Consider the following 22,563-nt stretch of genomic DNA (forward strand, 5'->3'; position numbering starts at 1 on the left):
GAGAGCTAGCCCATTAAATCTCCATCATAGGGAGTTTAGCAATCACCGTCTTCCCTTTGCCACATCCTGTCTTCACCTATGGATGAAGATGCAAGCTTCCATAAAGCCCTTTGTATGATTCTAATAAAGGCTTATAAAATGAATAAGATTTTGCTTTCATGGATGTGCTAGAGCTAGGTCTTACCTGCTTGCAAGATTTGATTATTGAATCTAATATTCAGGAGTTTTGTGAACATTGGTGGCTTGGCACTGGCCATGGTGGGAACATTTACACCATGAAAATTGGCAAACACTACAAATCAGTGCTTTCTTTTATTTGAGATCTAGTTTACCAGCACACCAATAGGTGTAACATTTGGGAGGAAAGCTTTCAGGATTAAGAGCACTTAAAAAAATTGTTTTCTGCAAAATGCTTTCTTGTTTCTGTTTGGTTCACGACTTGGGAGAGAGCTTCAGCATGGTTTAAAAGCTGCCTACTGACTGCAGGGAAAGGCTCAGGCAGAAGCTTTGACACCAGAGGAATGACAAAGGGGCCTCTCCAGAAGAAGGCCACTGGGCTCCAGAGGCTCCTAGTTGTATTTGAAGGTGAGCCTTTCCAAGAGACACTCATCCAGCCCAACCTGGGGGCTGGCCAGCCTGTGAGGTTAGTCAGGTGGTTGCCCACCTTCTTGATGAGTTTCCCCTCCTCATCTAGGAATTGGCTCTCCAGGAAGTCAGAGAGATGGGAGCAGATCCAAAAGGGCCTGGTTCATGTTCTTCTCCAGGACCATGGCAGCTTCCATGGCATCTAGGGTTTTACTCATCTGGGGATGGCTTCTGCACCTCCTGGAAGAGGGTGCGGCTGTGGTGTTGGTTTTGCATCCTCAGGAGACACTTGGAGGCCTCAGCTTTTCCTCAGCCAACTCACAGAAGAAGTGGTCTCTAGAGCCACATAATTGCGGTCAAAATAGATGCCCAGAGAGAGGTAAGTGTAGGAGACCTGCAGATGCAGGTCGACCAGGCCATTGACGGCAGCCTCCAGCTCGGTGGAATAATTCTCACACATCTGAGAACTCATGGTTGATTCACATGCAATAAGAAACTAAGCTCAAAAAACAGCATTGGTTGACCTTGGAGGCAGAGGATGGCTGGCCGGGAAGATGGTTCAGAAGGTTGTGACTGGAAAAGAGGTTAGAGGGTGGTCAGAGGCTGGAACAAGGCACATCCCAAACACTGCTGAAGCAGGAGACAGGCTGCAGGACTGCACGGTGCACTGCAGTAATATTTTTAAAAGATACCCCTTTGCTAACATTGATTCTGAGGAACAGAACTCATGCCTGTCTCAAGAGTAACCATGACTTACCTAGGTTTTACTATACTAAATTGTAACCTTTCATGAGATATAATTTAATCCAAGGGTTAATGAAACCAGGTCATATATGCATGCATGACTCAAAACTGCAATCAGAATGGGATTCCCCTCAGAGTTCACCTTGAGCCAAACCACACCCGAATGTGTACTCTTGGATGAATGCTGTTTCTCCCTGTTGCCTTGTGAGCCTAATTAACAGTTCACAGCTCAATTCAGTCAGTTTTTCTGTTCAGATGGCCCAGTCTTTTTTTTTTTTTTTGCGGTACGCGGGCCTCTCACTGCTGCGGCCTATCCCACTGCAGAGCACAGGCTCCAGACGCGCAGGCTCAGCAGCCATGGCTCACGGGCCCAGCCACTCCTCGGCATGTGGGATCCTCCGGGACCGGGGCACAAACCCGCGTCCCCTGCATCGGCAGGCGGACTCTCAACCACTGCGCCACCAGGAAAGCCCAGGCCCAGCCTTAATGTAGGCAGCACTCTCTGTGACTTCACGTCTGATCTTGTTACCACCCCACACCCTGTAACACTCAGGAAATGCATGTGTCCTCCTTAACTGCCCTCCTAGCTAAGCAATAAACATGAACCCATGGTAAGGGGTGAAAGGCAGAAAATGGGTGTGACAGTGCCATTCCTTAGGCCAACTCTCCCAGAGTCAAGGGGATAAACAAGCCTTTATTTATTCATGAGCCAGGCAAAATATATATCTTTTGTGCAGGAATGGATAGATATGGGTTTGAATTACTCGGCTAGTTGCATAACCAATCCCTATTGGTTGGTAAGGAGAAAGGTTGCTTTAAACCACATGACCCAAGAACTCAGACATCACTCAGATAGGCAGGAAGGCCCCTTAAGTATCCAGTTCTAATGTTGAGATCTGGAAACTGTCTCCTTTTCTGGCATCTTCTCTCCATCCTTGCCTTAGCTTGTTGTGGATCAGCAGTCATTCATTCTTTCAACAAACATTCATTGATGCTTATACTGGGGTACATGTTGCAGGAAAAAAGAACATATAAAGGATATAACAGGTTTATATGAGGTTAAGTGATAAGGATTTTCCTATATTTCTTAGAGAAAAAAAGTCATTATTTAAGCTATATACTGTCTCTTTTGGCTCTTTATCTTTTTGTGATTTAAAGCCAGTAAATTATCTTTTAATAAAACAAAATATTAAGTCTCAAAATTATTTCTCTACTTTTATTCCTCCACTCTAAGTTGTAGTCCCAGAGTCACTCTCTCAGAGCCTAAAAGTAGATAAATAAAAAGACTCTAGACATGAACAAATTGGGAAAAAAAATTGAAATGATAATCCAGAGTGTCAACATTGTACCTCTTCAAGATCCTGACACTCAAAACCAGAGTCTTTTTGTAGGTGGTACAGGTCAGAGTAGGAGGAAATCTGGACTGGTTCTTATAAAATGGTAACCGTACTGGTTAGGCAAAAAGGAAATCTTAACATATTTGACAAACCTGCCACAGTATCAAAAGTGTTAGCATCGCTAACTTTTTCTTTCTCAAAATGATACTTCGTGCTAATTTGACCTCATTTCTTCATCAGTAGACCTATTCAGGAAAGGAGAGCCAACTTCTGAGACTCTGTAGGAAGTGGAGAAGAGGATGGGGGTGGGGCGTGATGAAGCTGATCCGTTCACCAGCCAGTCCCACAGCCAGTCAGGAGTGAAGATTACAGTTTCTCAGGGTGGAGGGGCAGGAGGAACATGATCCAGCAATTTTCCTTTATGGGAATGACTCTAGCAGAAAGTGAGAGGCATTGATGGTACTCCTAAGGCACAGCATTTTGATGAATTATCCATTACTTTCTCTCTCCTCACTCATACCTTTTAACACAACTGCTCACAAGAAGCAAAACAAACTGATTTCTGTGTTCTCATTTCTCTTAACCATTTTCCCATCCTGTGGCTGTGCTCTTGAACTCTGGAAGGGGGAGAAGGAAGGAAAGAGACCTGGATCTTTCAACTTTCAAAGCAGTTCCCAGTAATAGAGAATTGGCTACGTGTAGCCCAGACTGAAATATGTGCACACACAGACATGGAGCATCAGGTAAAAATAATCCACCTCTTGCTATGTTTTCAGTGAAATGCTGGTTCTTATAAGAAACTTAAAACATAAAGAAGCTTCTCAAGTGTGTTTTATCTTTAACATTTGAAAGTTAACTTTACAAACCATAATAATTTAATGGAATGTAATGTTTGGCTCTGATTTTTTGTTGTTGTTGTTGCTTTAAAATTTCACCAACATGTGGGGAGATAGGGATTGACATATACACACGAGTATATATATAAAATAGATAACTAATAAGAACCTACTGTATAGCACAGGGAACTCTACTCAATACTCTGTAATGACCTATATGCGAATAGAATCTAAAGAAGAATAGATATATGTATAACTGATTCACTTTGCTGTACAGCAGAAACTAACACAACATTGTAAATCAACTGTAGTCCAATAAAAATTAATTTAAAAAAAGCAGGAAGATGGCAAGCATCAAGATATTTCAAAGAAAAACAAAATGAAACTAATAGGATTGATGTGTTTGATTTATATCAAGAGGACATTTATAATTGTAGAGGAGATTTGGGGGACTTAATCTGTGATAGGTACATGGAAGACAGAGCAACTAAGAAAATGGGACAAGAATTAACTCCAAGAAGGGGTGGGGTGTTGTTAGAAGAAGTAGAATGTGATCATGGTCTAGGCCTGACTTTGTGAATAATATTTATATTATTATAATGTAACAGTAAATATTGTTTTAACCAACTATTGTTTAATTACCATAAGGTGAGGATAGGAAACTATTGTGCAGAAAAGAGATAAATCCTCATCTTTCAGACTCGGAAGTCAATAGATAAGGTCTAAAATTGAAAATATCAAGAAATAGCAATGTGAGGTTTACATTTAGAAATATCATTAAATATTCATTAAATAGTAATGAAACTGTACAACTCAGGTTGGGAGTTGAACGCATGGTCTTTTCATTGAGATCACACACCTGGTCTCAGGACTTAATGAAGCTCAGGTTCTTAATGTCTCGTTACAGAAAGAATTCAGTGAGAGACAAAGTGATAGGTAAGAAATGGATTTATTTAGAGAGGAACACACTCCACAGACACAATGTGGGCCATCTCAGAAGGCGAGAGGCCCTGAAATATGGGGTGGTTAGTTTTTATGAGCTGGGTAATTTCATAGGCTAACCAGTGGGGGCATTATTCCAACTATTTTGGGGAAGGGGTGGGGATTTCCAGGAATTCGGCCACTGCCCATTTTTTGACCTTTTATGGTTGGCCTCATAACTGTCATGGCGCTGGTGGGGGTGTCATTTATCATGCTAATGTGTTACAATGAGCATAAAATGAGGCTCAGTGTCCACTGGAAGTGGAACCTTCCGCCATCTTGGACCTAGTTGGTTCTAATCAGTTTTTGTCATGTCCTATGGCTATGTCATTCTTTTAAAGGTTGTGCCCTGTCCCCTTCCCTCCTGTTTCAGTAACAGCAAAACCTAAAATAATTGAAAGTGACTGCCTTTGGGGTGTGAGAATTCAGTGTGTGTGTGTAAGAGTGTGACACTGGGCTTCGTTTGAAGCTTTGAGGTATTATATGACATTTTAAGTTATGTACATGATTAAAACTTTTTCGTATGTTAAGTTCTTCTAAAAGATCTTTTACAAGCTCTGAGGATGGGGAAACCTAGATTTGGATACAGTCCCACACTTAACCAGCTGTGTGAGTGGGGATGGTTGTTACTTAATCTCACTGCTCTGCTTTCTTCTTGGGTGGAGATAAAAATAGTAGCTACCTCAGGGCATTGTTGTGTATGAGATAAAATTAGTTAATGCATGTAAAGCACTTAACAGTGCATGGAACAAAGAAAACAACTAATAAATGCTGGATACTACTATCTTATTCCAGCTGTAGTGCCTTGGGTTCCACTTAGTAAACCTTTATATTGTATTTCATACAGGTTGGGCAAATTAACCATCATTATTTTTCTATTTTTTTGTGTGTGCTAAATTTCATGAGTTTTTTCCTTCTAAATAATTTAAGAATCATTTTATCTTCCCCACAAGAAAATAAAATTTTCACCAATGTGCACATATGAGTAATTGCCTTTTTTAAATTAAACTGAATCTGAAGAATGTGTCTTCTTGACAATTTTTAAAAGAAAATGAATAATATGATGAAGAAGACTGGCCATTTGGACCTAAAACATATGCTTTTATAAAATATGCTAGTCCTTCCAACATTGCTAGTGTCCTTTTTGGTGCAAAGAAAAATACTTATTAATAATGACTTTACTCTTTTAATTAAAAATCCATAAAAAGTAGTGGTAGAAAAAAAAGTAGTCTTTAATAAATAAATGTTCCCTTGTTCTCATTTACCATTTACCCATTCCTTTCTGCTGCTAACACTTAGTTAAGCAAAAAAGTTGTGAACACCCATTATGTGCGCTGTTCCAGGTGAGGGAGCTACAGCTACAAATAAAACAAAACGCCTACTCTCATAAAGCTCATTGTCTATGAGGATACCAACCAAAATTCTCCAGATTGCTTTCATTGCAGGTAAAGCAATTACAAAATCTGTTAATTATCTCAGGTTCTATTTTCTGACTTTGTCCTATCAGTATCCCAGCAACTCCATAAAATCTGATTCCCAGTTACTGGCATGGCTGCTGCTAATAGCCCAGATTCTGCTGGGTTTCATCTCCTATGAGAATTGATACAATAAAAGCAGGGGGAATAGAAAACTAGAGGGGACCACTCCACTTAATTTAGAGCCATTCTTTAAATGGGCAATAAAGACAAGGTTTCATTAGGAGGAACTTTTCAGGAGGTGTTTGATGGCAGGCAGGGGACTGGAGGCCAGAGTGGGGCATAAATAAAGAAGACTTTTACAGCTTGAGGGTACATGATGGAGGAGAAAGAAATAAAAATCAGGAACAGAAATAGCCACCCAAACTTGCAGCAAAGAAGAGAACAAAAACGAAAAGGAGAAGCAGTTGGAGGTCAGTAGAGGACCTTGAACGTGTTAGAAAATGACATTTGTAGTTGAAGTCACAGTAAGAGAAAGGAGAAACACTACAGCTGATGTCCTCTTGCATCCTCTTATCAGGCCTGGTCTAAGTGCTTCCTGTTCATGATGAACATTGAATATTCCTCAGGCATTTACCATGTGCAGCCACTGTTCTAAGTTCAGTACGTACTTACAGGGGTCATCTCGTTTAACCCTCACCACAGCCCTAAAAGGTGAATACCATTATGATGCCCGTTTGACAAAGAAGGTCACACAACTACAAGTGGCAGGGCCAGAATTCCGGTGCAGACAGTCTGGCTAGACTCTAGAACCTGGGGTCACAGTCCCCACACGCACTGCTTTCTGCAGGAGGATCGGTGGGCTGCTGCTGCGACTGCCGTGCGCACCAGGACCACAGCCTCCTCTTCTTCCTGGGCACGTGCCGGACGACCTCTCCCAGCCCCTTGCAGTGGGGCGAGGCCGGGGCTGATCCTGAGCATGAGTGGCTGTGATGTGCCGACTTCCCTAAAACCTCTCATAGGGTCACTCATGCTGGCTCTACTCCCTCGCCAGGAGAAAGATGCAGAAGACCCAGTGGAGAGCTCTGAGGCCCAGAAGATGGTGGAACCACTTGCTGGAAGTGATCTGACTCCAATTGCCAAAGACCCAATTGCACTTTAATGTTTTCAAGAAATAACCTTTCTAGTCTCAAATTACTGAGATTTAGGAGTTGTTTTAACAGTAGTTATTACCTACCCTGATTAATACAATACAATGGCCCAGGTCAGTAGTGATTCTATTAAAAGGTGATTTTATTAGTTTCCTTTAAAGCAAACAGGTAGTCGTAAGAGAAAAAAATAGGAGATAATTAAAATACCAATGAGAATAAACTGATGGGCAGTCATTCAATTAATTCAGTCATTTTATTGTATCACGTTCTAAGGGCAGGAAGCTTTTTGCTGTTAAGATCTCCTCTTTTTTCTGGAAAAGTTCCTCATCCTCTATAACTATAAAGGAAAACGTCAGCAAAACCACAGAGTAGTTCTTGGCTTTGCTTATAGAGCTAAAGCTTCTTCAGAATTCTTGGTGACCAGCAACCCAAGCAGTGGGAACCTGTGTGCTCTTGCAGGCCAGGGAGGCTTGCTAGCCCAGAGCTGGGACAAGCTGAGTCTCCTACTAGAGTCAACCTGAAACTGTGCTGGGGGATCCCCGAAGCTGAAACAGAGATCTTTGTGTTCAAGCCTGCTTCTCCTTCAATCCCCAGGCCATTGAGATGCTGAACTTCTAGGTTCTATCAATGCATATCGCCCAAGAGATTTCTCCAAGAAAGTTCCATACCCTTGTCACTGCTCTCAGTGTCTGTCTGAATATGCAAGGCCCTGACACACACACAGCTCCAGGCAATGGCCTCTCTGCTCTGAGACTTTAACCACTCAGTCACTGCTGCTACTTCAAAACCACTGGGGGCCTAAGAAGAGAAGGGGAGTGGTATTAGCATCTTTAGGGCTCTGTCAACCATGGAATGCTTGCCAAGCTGCAGTAGACGTGCCCACCTCCTGCCAATCGTATTCTACACAGGATAAGTGGTTTCTGAGTGGTAAGGGAGAGGCAATTTGGTGATGTTAAATGGAGAACACAGAAGAAAATGAGATTAATGGACTGTGGCCACTGCCTACTCCTCTATTTTCCTGCCTAAAGCTCCTTGAAAGATCCCTCTGGATTTGTCTCTGCCATTGGGGTAGGGAGAAAAACCCAGGGATCCAGAGCCAAGGCTCTATGGAAAGATTGACATCTTGGAAGCCTACAAGCCTAAATCCCTGGACCAAGCATTCTGTGAAGGTGAATTGGAATGATCTTGTCTAAAACAAGGGCAATCTTTGGACTCTGTGTCTTTGGCCTCCCAGGCTTGGCTCTCAGTCAAGTACTGCAGTTATTTAAGCTGGCAGATCCCCAGTCAAATTTTTTTTAAAAAGCGGTCAACCTTATGTTCTCTTCAGAAGCAATGAGCCAACTGGTATCCTGAGTTCCTCCCCAATACCAGAGGTTACTTCATCCTGCTTTACAATAGTCTAATGCATATCCCTAAGAGAAAAGTGTGATTTACTGCAATATCTTCCATGAGCGGCTGTCAATACCATAAAGTCATAGAGAACTTTAAAACTGAAAGAGATCCTAATGGAACAATTTTCCTCATTATGAGCTGAGTGTTTTGGACTAGAACATCTCTAAATATCCTTCCAACGGTACAAGTCTATGATTATGTGTCTATGATATGTGTGTATGGATGTACACACATACACATAAAAAGAGGTCATAAAGTATCAAGCTGAATTTTTTTTTTAGCAAACATTCCAAAATGTATATGTGACCCATTTTTTGAAGAAAACAGTTTCAACAGAGTGTGATCATGAAAGCAGTTTTAATCTTGTCCACCACTCCATAGTAAACATGGACCATTTTTTCAGGCCCCAGATAAAACCTCAAGCAGGTCCCATAGGTATTCAAGTCCCAAGAACAGTCTGTCATTTTAAAAGTTCAGAACAGTTGTTATTGAAACTCCAACCTAATTCTTAATCTAAATTTCTAGATCAAGTCGTCTTCAGGCTTGAAAGCCTGCAGCAGAGAACTGGCTGTCATTGACTACTTCTCTCCTCCTTTATCCAACTCCCTAGCAAATGTTTTAGACACCCCCAGGGTCAGACCCAGGGAGAGAGAGTGGATGAGGGAACAAAGATGCAGTCTTTCAATGCTGATAGGTTGCGCTCTGGCCTCTGCCCTCTGGGTGCTAGCTATGGAATAGCTGCCTCTTCCCCCAGTGCGATTTCTTAAAGTTTATTTCACTCAGTCTCCCTCGCTGTGTCTCCCCATCTGCCCCAAGATTCTGACTGCCTGCCTTTCTATTGGGGTATTATCTCTATGCTAGGAAGTTTTCTTGGGCAAGATCCATTTGTCTTGGTCCTTGTGGGCTGCTATAACAAAATGCCACAAACTAGGTGGCTTAGAAAACACAAAAATTTATTTCTCACAGTTTTGGAGGCTGGAAATCTGAGATCAAGGTGCCAGCATGGTTGGGTGAGGACCCTCTTCTGGATTGCAGCCTACTGACCTCTGACTGTGTCCTCACATGATGGAAGGAGGCAGGGAGCTCTGTGGGATTTCTTTTACAAGAGCTCAAATCCCATGCATGAGGCTTCACTCTCCTGACCTAATTACTAATCACCTCCCAAAGGCCCCACTTACTAATACCTTCACCCTTGACTAGGTCATGGGAGTGGAGCCCTCATGAATGGGATCAGTGCCCTTATAAAAGCGACTCCAGAGAGCTCCCTTGCCCCATCCACCATGTGAGGACACAGGGAGAAGACAGCTCTCTATGATCCGGGAAGCTGGCCCTTGCCAAAACTGTTGGCACCTTGATCTTGAACTTCCCAGCCTCATACCCGTGAGAAATAAATTTCTACTGTTATAAGCCACCCGGTCTATGGTACTTTTTATAGCAGCTCAAGTTGACTTAAGACAACACTTTTTCTCCCCAGTGTGAATGGTGGCTTGAGGGAGCATTAAATAATGCAACTTCTTCTCTATGAAGATGAAATGGAATAACTTAATCCAGGAATGCCTGGCTACTCCCATTAGGTCTTTGCAAACTGTTGTATAACCAATGTGGGTAAAGACTCCTGGGATGGCAACTGCAAGTTGATATGTAAGATACATTATATTTTTCAGCCTCTGCCAGATATGCTCAAAAGCTCAGATATGTAAATATCTGTTTGCTCCAGGAAACCAACAGAAATTCCACTGACTCATCAATAATGACTTCATTGTGCCCCACAATGACCTCCGTTTTCCCAGTACATATTAACAATTGCATTCCTACAAGCAAACCAAAAGATAGCTTATTAGTTCACTATTCATTTAATTATTGGAGATGGGAACCATGTGGTCCAGCTCAACAAGCTTAAAAACAATCTCTAAACGAGCACATTTTTAAGCGGTGATGGTTTGGCATTAATATTTCCAGGCATCTAATGAATGACTATATGCATATGGTCAAAATATATCATGGATAATCTATCACCCTGAGGTCATTGTTACTTAAAGTCAGCGATTAGTCCTTGGGGGGTTTATATGCTAGTCCCTATAAGAATGATCTCAGTTTTAATCACCAATGGAATAAAAGAAAAGAAAAAAAGAAAGTGAGCTTATTTAAATGTCATTTCAGTGGAAGAATAAGGAAGTGGTTTGGCTTCTTTCCCTAACCCTGAAAAATTGCATGACACACGGTAAATGCTCAACGAATGTTATTCTTGTTGACGAAAGAAGCGTGAGGACAATCATCTTAGTGTTCTCAGGACAGACCATGTCATTGAAACACTCTTGCCCACAAGCATTGGCTGGAATCACAGTCATTTATTCAGCAGCTGTTTGTGCCAGCATTGTGCAAGGTGTTGGACATGGTACAGTTAACCAGACACGGTGCTGCCCTCAAGGTGCTTATAACAATTAGCGAAACAAGCAAGGAGACAGGCGCTGACAATAGAGTGTGGTAAGATTTTTGGTGGAGGTATTCTCTTGGCTCTGGGAGCACCTGAGAATCACAAAAGGCTTTAATTAGGGATTAAAGAGGCAAGAGACCAGAGAGGATTACAAAGAACACAAGATGAAGGTCCTTGAAGGTCATGTGGAGAAATCTAGACTCTGTCCTAAGGATAATGAGGCACCATCAAAGTGGTGTAAAGTAAGGAAAGGAGGTTGCATGCGCCCTGATATGAATGTGTAGAAAGAGCTCTGGCTGCAATATGAAGAATGGAAGAAAGAGGGCAAAAATGGAGTCAGGGAGACTAGTTAGGAGGCTGCTGCATTAACCAGGTGAGAGATACAATAACTCAAATTAACATAGAGACATTGGGAGTAGAAAGAAATAAATGGATTTTAAATATTCAAGATGTAAAATTGATGGGCCCTGGTGATTGATGGATGTGGGGAATGTGGCAGAAGGAGCCAAGGGTGACGGACGTCAGGATTCTGACCGGGCCAACTCCAGGATGACGTTGCTGTTCACTGAGAAAGGGAGCACAGAGGGGGAACAGGCTAAGGGATGGAGATGATGAGTTCAGTTTAGGAAGTTCCCAGTTTAAAATGCTGGTAGGATATCCATGTGGAAATGACAAGTACAACATTGAATTTTCTATGGATTCTACAATGAACAGATAAACAGAAATGGAACGCACAAAGGATTCTAAGAAACTGGTGGAAAAGATGCATATCACTAAAACCAAGGGAAGACAGTTTCAAGGAGATAGTGGTCACTAGTATCAGATGCTGCTTAAAACTCAAATCAGATAATGCTGGGAAAGCAGTCTTAAAATTTAGCAACAGGTTTATTAGTGATCTTGGCAGGAACAGTAGCAGAGGAATGTCGGGACAGAGGCCAGATTTCAAGGAGAATTTCAGAGTGGAGGGTAAGGAAGTGGTGATGGTGAGTATAGGCACCTGTTTCAATACACTTTACTGAAGACAAAAGGAACCGATAAGGAAGTAGGTGGATGTTTTACAATGTAGATTTCATTATTATTCCAGTAATATGAGACCAACAGATCAGAGGATGACTGCCATTGAAAGGATAGTTTGTTACTCACTGTCTTCAAGAGGAGGGAGGCCAGGCCACGCAGGGTCCCACAGGGAAGCACCAGGAGGAAGAAAGAGACAGGGAAACACTGGCAGGAGATTTGATTATGGTTTTCACAGGAAGGCAAGGCAGGGTAAGTAGGCTTAGGATTGGCTATAGTTGGAATAATTTTAGCAGACTCTGCAGCATAGGAACTACTTCTAGTCCTCTAGTATCCAGCCCTGGGGTGATCAGGGCAGGAGGATAGTGGGCCAAGTGTAAGAACCCTGTGAGAACCCATAAGAGAGGTAGTTGGGGTGTGGGCTCCCGAATTGGTTAGTTTGCATAGGAAAAATACACTCTCCGGTGAGTTGTGTTATATCTCTGGGAACTAGCTAACCCTGTGGGAGTGCAGGGGGGACAGGGAAGACCTTCCCTGGCCAGCAAGCCTTCAAGTGCCAGAGCGTCGAGAATACAGAAGTATGAAAATATTGTTAATACACTGGAAAGGAATGTAGAAGCTGGGGAGAATATTATTTTTAGGATAGGAGATATTTGGACTTGTTTAAATGCTGATGAAATGAATTGGTAGCAAGTGAGGCAGCAGGAGAGAGAAGGGACGTGCCATGGAGCAGAGTCTATCAGACTGTGAGAGAAATACAGAGCCTTACAACTGACCTTGGCAATGAGCAATCACTTCAACTATGATGGAAGGAAAGGAGGAAAAGATAGGCATCCCTGCAGGTAGGTGTGTGGCAAGAATTTGATGGAGTTTCTCCCTGGTGGCTTTTATTTTCTCTTATAAAGTAGAAGAAAGATTCCCCAACAGAAGACTGATTTAAAATATATATACGTGGAGAGAGAGATGCCAACCTTACAGTCAAAAATTTTCTCTGATAGTGGTTTCACTTGTAAGTAAAAATGAACACAAAACAAAACTTTTCATTAAATGGTTCTCTTTTCTTCCTTTAACAGTTGGGTCTTAACTCCCAGCCTCCAACGGTAGACCCAGGAGATGCCTTAGCCAAGCTCCAGTGAACAGAGTGGGGACCAGCCCAGCTATTGACAACTCCTGGGTACCGCCTCCTTCATAGGTATGATTGCTATGTGCCCGGTGAGCCTTCAATCACCGGACCATTGGGGAAGGACAGAGAAGGGAGGGTTTTCTGAAGCCCAAGAAGAACTGGTGCCCCAGGAAATGATTACTGAAGAAGTGGGGGCTGACCTCAGAGAAGCAAAGGCTAAAGAGAAGGAAAACAAATCCTAAAGATAGAGGTCCAGAAAGGGCCAGTGCAATTCACTTAGACAACCAGATCAACTTCCTGACACTCACACAGCAGGTTATCGGGAACTTGAAGATGCTAACTCCCATCTCTCTCCCTCTCCCCACAGCCCCCTTTTTGTTTAACAAATCTTTAGACCATTTTCTGTATTCATTGGCTTCATATAAAGCATTAATCTGCTGTAAAGCCCAAGTGATGACTTCCTGTTACTTAGTTGGCTTCATAATATACTCCCAGAAAGCTGAAGCTCTTTCAGACTCCCAGACATCACTTCCCACTGCGGCTTCACGCGGCAAGGGGAATTTCCACCCCACACAGCTGACACCAGAAGGCTGTAGGGCCCTCTGCACACACAGGTGATCCAGATCCGTCCCCGATTGTGCATTACGAGGGCCCTCACAGGAAAGCAGTTTTCAAGGTTCCAGCTTTCCTTGCTGTTCTTCGGAATCTGCTTTCCAAATCAACCACGTAACCAAGTGGAGGGCAAGTTATTTGCTAAAAAAGCCAGGCCTCCCACTGGATCTTGAGGAGGGAACACACAAGTTTCTCCCACCCCTGCTCTCTGTGCCTACTCCGGGGATCCGGTTTCTGTGTACCACAAAGAGGGGAGTCCTTGAGAGGTGACCTGATCTCTCACCAACACCCTCCCCCCGAACCCACTCTCTCCCTAAGCTGTTGCAAAAAAGAGAGGCTCAGACCTGCTTTAGTAAAACCACTAGAGAAAAAGATTTCATGAACTTCTGCAACGACTATTTCAAAACTTAATGTTCTGATTTTGCCAGAGAGTGGAGAGTGTGTGTGTGTTGGGGGGCGTGGGACAGGGAAGGGAGCATCACAGCAGAAAGGGAAACCAGGAAACAGAATTATGAAGAGGAAGAGCCAGAAAACGAAAAGGTTTAACTGACCTCCAAATTGAGAATTTTGTGTAAAATTATAAAGTTCTCTCTTTCCTCCCCTTTGTTACCTATCAAGTATTTTACCACGTTCAGGAAGAATAAAACGGGACCTACTCCACCACTAGAAATGTAGTTGTTGGAGAGTTTTTTCCTCATTAAAAAAACCAAACACAACTATAGAAATCCCATGAGCCAAAGTAAACAGCTAGATATTCATATCAGGCTGGCAGGAATTGTCCCTGTGGGGTTTCCAGCCCACACCCCGTGCTGCCATGACTCTCCTCCTCCATTTCTCTCTTCACCTAAAGAGGGATCAACACTTTCAGGAATCCTCTGTGTGCCTGAATTTTCATGTTCTCTGAGTGCCCGTGGCCTAGGGCCTCCAATTTAAACACACAGCTGTTCCCAGCCTCCCACCGACTCCATTCTCTCCCCGCCCAAGCTTGCCCACCACGTCCCACCTCCACCCCGCCCTCTGAAATGGAAAATAGATCCTGCTCTTCCTGGTGATTTGCTGGAGCGTCTCAGCCAAGAGAACTCTCTGATGGCTTTATGGCAGAGACTAAATCCCTCACGCTTCTCCTTCAAATCAGTGGAAACACCTGTTGCCAGCGGGAGCAGCCAGTGTGAAAGATTTTCTGCCTGGAGGCAGACCATCTATCTGGGGCAAGAGGGTAGGGGTGGCACTGCTGGACCTTACATCACCTAGAAAACAGGTTCTTTTTCTGGGATGAATTTAGGTGGTTTATTGACTTCGCGGAAGTTGGAGGATAGAGTTTAACTTCACTCAGAAATGGTGGCTGCCGGTTGCTGCTACCAATAATGAAGACTCAGAGTCCCAAGATCAAAGGCTTTCTCCCCAGCATGTTTTATGGGAGCCAGGCTTTCAAGCGGTTGCTGGCAGCTGAAGGGAAAGCTGTGCAGGTCCCTGCTTTATTGGAAGGCTCACACCAGCTGACAGCAAGGACAGGAAAGGGACATCCAAGCAGAAGATGCGAGAGCACAGGGTAAGTCTTGAGTCTTACTGCTCTAAGGATTTGTGCTTAGGTGATGAGAACAAAGGAGACAATGGGACTGGAAGGTCCCTGACGTGGAGAAGATTCCTGCAGCGGTGGCTGTGATTCTTCCTTAGGTCAGCTCACCTCGGAAGTCTGGTAAAGTTAAACAGCACCGTGAAAGTGGGACTTCCAACTGAATTGGCTGGATTTCTTCAACAAGTCAATAAACATGGGAAAGAGGGGAAGGGACTGTGGAAAGTTTAAAGAAATTTAGGGACACAACAATTGACTGTCTCCAATTGGTTGGTTAGGGACCTAACAATGTATAGTCCCTGAGTGGATTCTAGTTTGAACAAACCAGTGGTAAAAATAATTCTGGGGACAGTGGTGATAGTCGGCAACTATTGTTTATTTTATTAGGTGTGATAATATGAATATGTGTGATAATGGTATCACAGTTTGTCCGGAAACGTCCTGGGAATTCCCTGGCGGTCCAGCGGTTAGGACTTTGCACTTTCACTGCCGAGGGCTTGGGTTCAGTCCCTGTTTGGGGAACTAAGATCCCACAAGCCATGCAGCACAGCCAAAAACAAAAAGTCTTTATTTTTAGAAGTGTATACATGAGTATTTAGGGGTAAAATGTTATTAAATCTGAAATTTACTTTGAAATAGTTGAGCAAAAAAGAGCAGGTGAAGTAAATATGGCAAGGTGTAAGCAATTAGTAAAACTGGGTAAATCTGGCTAAATGAGTATTCACTATGTACCGTACCATTTTTCTGTTCATATGAAGATGTATGAAAGTGTAAAAATGTGAAAGAGCTTAGGAAGATAAGAAGAGGAAAAGCTCCCCATGCAGGTCAATTATTCCCCAAAACACTGTTTGCAGGGACTGTGGGTAAGGATGAATGAAACCCAGTTGTTACGGTAATGGCTCAGGGTGAAAGGCAGACAAGTAGACAGACCAGACAGATCAATGTGTCAGGTGCCGTGGCAGCGAGGGAGGAGTGTGGTCTCAGGTGGGGTGGGAACTGGGAATTCGTATTTGAGGGGTCGGGAGCCTCCTAAAGGGAATGACACTTGGGCTGACGCTTGATAAATGGGAAGGCTTACGGGGCAGAGAAGTTACAGGACTGGCCTTTCTGCTCTAGCAAGAAAGCACTCTCAGATTTGGGGGGGCAGGGGTTGTAAGACTGGGTGGAAAGGGGGGTATGGGGAAGGGAATTGTCAGAGGACATGGCCTTTTAAGCCCATTCTGGCGATATGCCCCTGAGAAGGGGAAAGAAAGTTTAACTGAGGGTCTCGGGGGTAGGGTGTCGAGAAAGCCGTTTCTTAGAAAAGCCAGAAATGGGTCACAACAAGGCAAGACAGCTTTAAGGAGACATAGAAACTATCAGGCAGCCGCAGAGGTTGAGGCAAGTGCTGGTAGCCTTCCCCAGCAAATTTCCATCACCCTTCCTGGTGTTCTGCTTTTCTGCCCCAGAGGCCCTGTGCTCAAGCTCCAGAAGTCTGTTCCGCTTTCAGAGTGCTCCAGAGTAGACTTCTACCCCCGCCTTGGCTTCCAGGGGACAAATATTCTCAAATAACACTTAATCCTCCTTAAATTTAACTAATCCACTCATTGTGGTACCCTGACCTAACAGGAGGCAGACAAGAGCAGTAACTGGGGGCACCCCCAAATCAGCAGGTTATATATGTCCCTGCAGGCCTGAGCAGGGGTCCCCACAGCCCAGCAAAGTGGCCCAAAGTGGCTGATGATCCAGCATCCAATTGCTTCCAAAGGAATAGAAGGGTCTGGAGAGCAGCTACTGTGCCTGGTAAAGGAAAGAGGCCATAAATTATTCAGAAGACCTTTTTTCTAATAGACCTAGGGCTGTTGGAATGTTATTACAGAGTGAGAGGTTTGGGAGGAAACTTGGAGAATGTCTAACCTGATGTTCCACCCAGCAGGGATCCCTTTTACTTTGAAGTTTATGCTAAGTTGACCTACCAGAGTGTGTTGCCGTCAGTTTCTTAAGCAAAGGCCTCACCTATGATTAGGGTTAATTTGCAAGTTGAGGTCATGTCACTGGAAAGAGAAAAGGCAAACCAATAAAAAACAAAAACAGGGCTTCCCTGGTGGCGTAATGGTTGAGAGTCCGCCTGCTGATGCAGGGAACATGGGTTCGTGCCCCAGTCTAGGAAGATCCCACGTGCTGCGGAGCGACTAGGCCCGTGAGCCATGGCTGCTGAGCCTGCACGTCTGGAGCCTGTGCTCCGCAACGGGAGAGGCCACAGCAGTGAGAGGCCCGCGTACCGTGAAAAAAAAAAAAAACACCTCATTTCACACACAGATCTTTTTTCACTGTGGAAAGTAGTTTTTAAATTTATTTGCCCAGTACTAGCAAGTGAACTAATGGGATCTGAAGTTTTCCTGGCTAGGGACCAACTTTGTCCTTAGATACAAGGTACAGTGTTGTAGCATCTGAAACTGCAGTTAGATTCCAAAAGTAGAAAATGTGTAAGCTCAGATTAAAACTCTTTAATTTCCTTAAACGTAGGATATATTGTTGGATTATCTTCTAACATTTGAACCCAGTTTAGTGTCCTCAGTTGAACACCAGATAAAACAGTCAACTTGCAGAGGCCGTGTTGTATTTAAAAACAAAAAATAAACAACAAAACCCAGCAAGACACAGTAGAAGCAATAGAACCACATTCAGAAAGAAGGTACGTCACACTCTGAGAAGCCCTTGGAATGGAGACCCATCCAGGGAAGGTAGCCCGCAGCCTCCTGGTGCATATGGCCTCTCTAAATCACTGCCCTCTCTAAGTTGACTTTTTTCCTCTCAGTTTTTCCAGTGTGCAGTGATATGATTTTTCAGAAGTTAAATATGCTGATTACATAATTCCAGACGGAAGTTTAAAGAGTTCAATTTTCATTAGTGCATCTTCTTGTTATATTTTTTAAGATCTCATTAGGATTTCTACAACTGCTCACATGGAGCTAACATTTTTCTTTATAATAAAAAAAATTACCATTCATCAGGCACTTGCTAAGCATTATGACCAAGCATTAAAAATAGAGTCTTAGCTCTCCAGGAGTGAACAGCAAAGTTGAAAGAGAAGAATCAATAGAAGGCTGAACTGCCAGAGAATAATACAGGATGATTTGCTAGCTGCTCTCATCTTGCTTTGTGATGAGAAGTGTTGAGAGGTTTCCTGAGCTGGGAGGCAAGGGCCTCAATCAGACCATCGTGACTGAATCTGACCTCTGCCACTTAGTAGCTGTGTGACTTTCTAAGTCTCAGTTTCACTTCTGTTAAACGAGGATAATAATAGCACATGCCTCGTAGGGCTCTATGAGGATTAAATAAGATCGTGTGTGGAAGCGCCTGGCACACGGAAAGCATTCAATAAATTCTGCTATTATAATTATTATTCTGAGCGGGGCCCTGAAGGATGGGTAGGATTTAGACAGGCAGGTGAAGGAAAGAGAGAGTAGAGTCCAGGCTTTGAGGCCATCTGGAGTGAAGATAACGTTACACTCTGTGCTTCAGTTTCCTCATCTATTAATAATGATGATAATCGTAGTTACCATAATAACCGTAGTTACCACATAGAGTTGTAGTCAGGATTAAACAAAATAATATATTTTAAATGCTCAGCACAATAACTTGGAAGGCAAACAAAAGAGACTGGTGAGGCCAGTGGACTCTGGGGGAAAGATTAGGGAACAAGAATGGAAGGAAGACTTACCTCAGACTTACTTAGTCTATGCTCTTCAATTTCTTTTAAAAATTTTAGTGGGTGGAGATTACCAATTTTTAAAAAAATGTAATCTCAAAAACATATGCAAAAAGAGATCAGTACAGGGCTTCCGTGGTGGCACAGTGGTTAAGAATCTGCCTGCCAATGCAAGGGACACGGGTTCAAGCCCTGGCCCGGAAGATCCCACGTGCCGCGGAGCAACTAAGCCCGTGCGCCACAACTACTGAGCCTGAGCTCTAGAGCCTGCAAGCCACAACTGCTGAGCCCACGTGCTACAACTACTGAAGCCTGTATGCCTAGAGCCTGTGCTCTGCAACAAGAGAAGCCACGACAATGAGAAGCCTGTGCACCACAATGAAGAGTAGCCCCCGCTCACCACAACTAAAGAAAGCCCATGCGCAGCAACGAAGACCCAACACAGCCAAAAATAAAAAATTAAATAAATTTTTTTTAAAAAAGAAAAGGAGATCAGGGCAGAGCCCAGTACATAGTAAATACAAACAAAAAATGGGAACCATTATTATTATTGCTACAATAATTGTTATTATTGCTATATGTATTCCACGTGGAATAAGACGACATTCTTTCTCATCCTGCTAAAGAGAAAGAGTACAGAAGAATTTCAAGATACAGTCAAAATCTCAATATTTTGAAAAATAAGATTTGCAGAACAAATGTCAAAATCATGTTTAGCCTTCTGAAGTTTTCAAGTACTTAAAGTATTTTGGCAGTATATATTTAGATCAGAACAATTAATTAATCTCATCATAATTTTTTTCATTTAGGCATTTAAGCAATCGCAGCAGGATTTCTACTTGTTTTCTCAGCTATTTAACTGTTAAGGAATAGGCCTGAAAATAATAAATTTATGTTTACTTTAAAAATGAATGTATTATTTTTGTTTTTATCCAAATCAGAACTCTTCGACACTATTCTGAGTTACTGAGAGCTCATTGTAGTTTTATGCTTCAGAACAGTCTGTCTGTGTTTCTTCTCCATACTTTGAGCTTGAACTTATCTCTGCTTTCTCTTCTTTTTTTTTTTTTTGGCCTTCTTATGCATTGTTTCCCATTCCGTTCCTCTCAGATTCTCCTATAAAACACATTTGATGGTTCAGCTTGGTATGTTCTCATTGGCAGCCCTGTGGCCTTCTAAGCAAAGATGTCAATTCTATAAAAGCGTTCCCCAATTTCTGCAGAGACCCATGGGCCAGAAGATTAAATATCAGCCCTGAGAATCCCAGGCTTTGCTTTCCAGCCTTGGCTCGGAGCCCTGCCTCCCCTGTGTACTCAGACTCACCTAGTTTCCCATCACACACAACCTTCCAGGGACCTGGAGGGGGATCACTGCCATGAAGCAGCCGCCAGGAGCTCAGTTATGGCAAGGAGCCATGGTCACATAGGGGGAATCTTCCTGTGTTAAACTGATTGCTGATGTCTAAAAAAATCTGACCACTTTACATTTTGTATTAATCATCAGAGAGCCTTGCCTTCCTTCAGATAGACTCAGCCTATGACTCTTTCCTCTTACTACAGGAAATCTATTGTGTAGCAAATATGCTAACACTGCTTAAATCCCAGAGTAAAATTACAAGAAGTGAGAGGAAATACTCTCAGCAAAACCAACGTCATTTTATAAATAATTCTAATTTTTCTCCAAGTCATAGGCAGTATTTTTCTACAAGTAAATTTTACTTTTCAGATTGGAGATTGTTTTTCCATCTGGCTTTTCTACTTTCAAATTCATTTGTTACAAAACTGAAGTCAGAATTCTCACAGCTAGTCAGTGGCAACTTGATTTAGCTCTTCATCCAAGAAATGAAAGTAAAATTGATTTGAAGAGAGGACAAGATGTACAGAAAATACATTCAGAGATATCTGACTTTCCTGCTGTTTGCTGCAGAGCAGAGCAGATCTCACATTCCTTCTCTTTGGCCCCAAAACACTTCTCTGGAAATTCTCTTGCGTGACAGCCAAAGATACCCATATTTAGAGCATGACCTGTAAGTGAGGGCAAAGGATCACTTTTAAAAGAACAAGTCTGGGAGCTATCATTTTTTCCAGACGGATATGAAGTCATTTTCAAATAAAGGCATTGATTTCTTTGGGGTCTTGTCAGTGACAGTTCAAAGTTTGCGTTATCAGAGGAAGGGAGAAGCTGAATCTTCCAGGAAAAGATGATGGACTTAGTGATGGGAACTGAGGACAAGATTTTCTATAAAGCCATGAATTAATGAAGGTTAAGCTGCAGGGCCCCTTACTTGCAGAGGCCCCTGTGAGTGCTGGGGGTTAGCTGCTGGTGGGAAAGGGAAGAAGCATTTCCATGTAAGCATTTCTGGTAAATTGCCTAATCTCAGAAGGAAAGAACTCAAATCTCCACAGCTCTAGTAATTTGTTGTGATTTATTTTCCTCTTTCTGTATGTTTATTTTCATACCCATTTTTTTCATAATTTTATTGTATTTTCCTTAAAGAGAGTGCCCAAAGTTGTATAAGCTTCAGGACCTACAAAATCTGGCTCTACTGTTGTAACAGAATGGATAATATTTTATTATAATTTATTGCCTAGTGTCAGTCCCTAGTAATCTTAATTAGTGGCTCCTTTTTAATTTTACAAACAATTATAGGGACTTCCCTGGTGGTGCAGTGGTTAAGAATCCACCTGCCAATGCAGGGGAACACGGGTTCGAGCCCTGGTCTGGGAAGATCCCACATCCCGCGGAGCAACTAAGCCTGTGCACCACAACTACTGAGCCTGTGCTCTAGAGCCCGTGGGCCACAACTACTGAGACCACGGGCCACAACTACTGAGCCCACATGCTGCAACCACTGAAGCCTGCGCACCTACAGCCTGTGCTCCGCAGCAAGAGAAGCCACCACAATGAGAAACCCTCACACCACAAAGAAGAGTAGCCCCCGCTCGCCACAACTAGAGAAAGCCCACACACAACAATGAAGACCCAACGCAGCCAAAAATAAATAACTAAATTAAAAAATAAATAAATAAAAATAATTATAGTATAATGTTTCCCTCATTCAGCCAAGGCATGGAATGAGAATTTAGAGGTGTGTGTGCGTGTGCATGTGCGTGTGTGTGTGTATGCTGCATGCCATAGGTTGAATAGAGAACAGTGATATTAGGGCTCTGAAGGAGGGACTTTCTCCTTCTGCTAGAAAATGGACTATTAATGATTTTTCCTCACTGAGACATTGAAATGTTCTAAACTGGCAATATGTTTGTGGCTTTTCACAGTTATGAACACATACTGATATATCAAAGAACCCACCATCACCACCACCCACCCTTCCCTTCAGTACAATTTGCTGGACTGAAAGAGCTTATCATTGGATCTCCTATAAGAATATGGTTGAGCACGTTGTTCAGCGCTTCACACTATCCTACTCCAGGAGACTCTCCAAAGAATTTGTCTGGTCCTAGTACCAAGCATGATTTACTTATTCGAAGACACTGGCCTTTTTTTTTTTATCTTATCAATTATGTGAACTGTATAACCAGTCGTACTTCCCACTTTGAGTTGGTTGCTGGTAAGCCTGAAGTGAAATGTGCACTCGGGTCATGACTAATAATTACGGTGTGCTTTTGTAGTCGCATTCCTGGCTCTGTTTTATGTTGTCTTTCTTCTTTTGTTTCT

General features: G+C 42.8%; 1 long non-coding RNA gene across 1 annotated transcript; it reads left to right on the forward strand.

Annotated features, from left to right (window-relative positions):
- Nucleotides 1-1,742: 1,742 nt before the first annotated feature.
- On the forward strand, nt 1,743-22,266 carry LOC113617532 (uncharacterized). Its single transcript, XR_003431684.1, has 4 exons — nt 1,743-3,409; nt 5,827-5,928; nt 12,963-13,081; nt 22,164-22,266. It is a non-coding gene; the product is annotated as an uncharacterized LOC113617532 (long non-coding RNA).
- The last annotated feature ends 297 nt before the right edge of the window (nt 22,267-22,563 follow it).

The sequence above is a fragment of the Aethalodelphis obliquidens genome, unplaced genomic scaffold, assembly GCF_003676395.1.
Source record: "Aethalodelphis obliquidens isolate GAN/ISIS:26980383/991018 unplaced genomic scaffold, ASM367639v1 scaffold4, whole genome shotgun sequence".
NCBI classification, from domain to species: domain Eukaryota; kingdom Metazoa; phylum Chordata; class Mammalia; order Artiodactyla; family Delphinidae; genus Aethalodelphis; species Aethalodelphis obliquidens.